Consider the following 2,139-nt stretch of genomic DNA (forward strand, 5'->3'; position numbering starts at 1 on the left):
GATTATTCAGGGGTGGTCCTGAAGGAATTAACCCCCAAGCGGAGGTGTGAAAACCGTGCCGAAAGCTAAATGGCACCTGGGTGAGGTGTCTAGAACGGTGACTCTGTGATACCGGGCAACCTCTCAGAGTACGCAGCATAATCCTTGCATACGGGCCTCTACAAGGATGGACTAACCCCCTTCCCTAGATTCTCATGTAAACAACACTGACAACATCAAACATAGTTGTCTAAAGTGCGGTTCAAAACAACAAAACGCGCAGCGCTCCCGACAATGGGTCAGCCAATAATGCCGACCAATCTACAGCTGGGGGAGCCAATGAAAGTGGATTCAATGCAATAGATCAGCGGGATCTCGCAACCTTTGGGTGGACGGAGCGACTGAATCACGACTTGCTAGAGTGCTACGTTGCGAGTGTGGACCCTAAACGGGGTTACATAACACGGCTGCATGCTCTGTGGTGCGAGAAACACCCGAAGCTATCGCAATTTTCGCAGCAACGTTTCCGAAACCCTGCTGAACTACTCCGAAAAAGGGGCTATGTAAGCGGAATGCCTACTCTACCACAGCTAGAACAAGCCGGCAATAGAGAAAAAGGGGCGACACTAAAACCAATCGCGGGCAGGCATCCAATAGAGGAAGAGCGATGCTTTAAGACCCGGAAAAACATCAACACCCAGGTTTCTCTCAAGTCTAAAGATCTGGCTGAAATGGATGACGAGCTTCGTGGACATTTTTCCGGAGAATCCGACCTCTGGGCCATCAGTTATTGTATGTATAATGCAGAGAGAGCTTTGGCCGATGCGAACCGTAAAACAAAACCAACGGTTCATCATAAGACCAAAATACGAATGCATCAACTAGCCATAAAGATAGTAGCAAAACAGTACGCGTCCCGTATTCAGTGTGTGATTGACTACATCACATCTGGCAGGAATTTTGCCGCCAAGGTTCGAAAGTTCGCGCGCGAACTCCGGACCGGTTATCACACACTTAACAAGTCAAAGCTGCTGACCATCAGGCAGCATATCGTTGAGAGAATACAGATACTATCTGACGCTAAGAGAACTCTAGAGCGGAGGGAGAGGTGGATCAGAGAAAATCAACAGTTTCTCTCTGACCCATCTCGACTCTTCCAAGACCCTCCAGTTACTGTCGAACACCGACCCAAACCAGAGGAGGTCGAAGTATTTTGGAGAGAAGTCTACGAAGTGCAGCATAGACTGGACGAAGACTCAGAAAATATAAATAGCTTCAAGGAGTTATGTGTTGCCCTCATAACACCTGATAAAGAATGCCCACCCATCACTACCGAGGAGGTGAAAAAAGTATTAAGAGGGATGAAGAACTATTCCGCACCGGGACCAGATTGTATCATAACCTTCTGGTGGAAGAAGTTTTCTTCAACCCATCAGCATTTGGTCCGTATTTTCACCTCATATTTGAAGTCGGAAGAGAAAAATTCCAGAGTGGTTGGTGGAAGGGTGCACAATACTCCTGCCGAAAATAGGCAACTTAGCTGACCCGAAGAATTACAGGCCAATAACTTGTCTGAACACACTTCATAAGATATTCACAGCTATCCTAAATGATAGGATTGTTCGGGCAATTGAACCTATGTGGCAAGACATTATAAACAGCGAGGCTCAAAGAAAGGCGTATCCGGATGTCGGGAAAACCTGCTCATCGATAGAAGTGTCTGCAAAGATCCAGCATTCTACCAGCGTGACCTATCGATGGCCTGGATTGATTATCGAAAAGCTTTCGATTCGACCTCCCACAGACTTACCATCTGTCTTTTGGAAATCTTAAAGGTTCATCCGCAAATAAGTAGGTGCATAGAGAGATTGATACCGCTTTGGAAAACCAGATTTACTATCTCATCTGAGAAATATCGTGTGACAACTAACAAGGTCACCTTTCAGAGAGGTGTCTTTCAGGCCGACACCATGAGCCCACTCTCCTTTTGCCTTACATTATTGCCACTATCTCTAGCATTTCGCCATTCCGACGGGTACTTTTGCGGCTAACCCGCATATCGAAAGTATAAGGTCACTCATGTATTTTACATGGACGATCTTAAGATCTATGCTAAAAACAAAGAGCAACTACATCTAGCTCTAGGGATTGTCGAACGAT

The 2,139-nt window shown here is 46.2% G+C and overlaps 1 protein-coding gene across 1 annotated transcript in view; it reads left to right on the forward strand.

Annotated features, from left to right (window-relative positions):
• LOC117175590 overlaps positions 1-2,139 on the forward strand; it is a 222,672-nt gene that overhangs the window by 45,370 nt on the left and 175,163 nt on the right. The gene's annotated exons all lie outside the window — the stretch shown is intronic.

This window comes from Belonocnema kinseyi, chromosome 6 (assembly GCF_010883055.1).
Source record: "Belonocnema kinseyi isolate 2016_QV_RU_SX_M_011 chromosome 6, B_treatae_v1, whole genome shotgun sequence".
In the NCBI taxonomy this organism is placed as follows: domain Eukaryota; kingdom Metazoa; phylum Arthropoda; class Insecta; order Hymenoptera; family Cynipidae; genus Belonocnema; species Belonocnema kinseyi.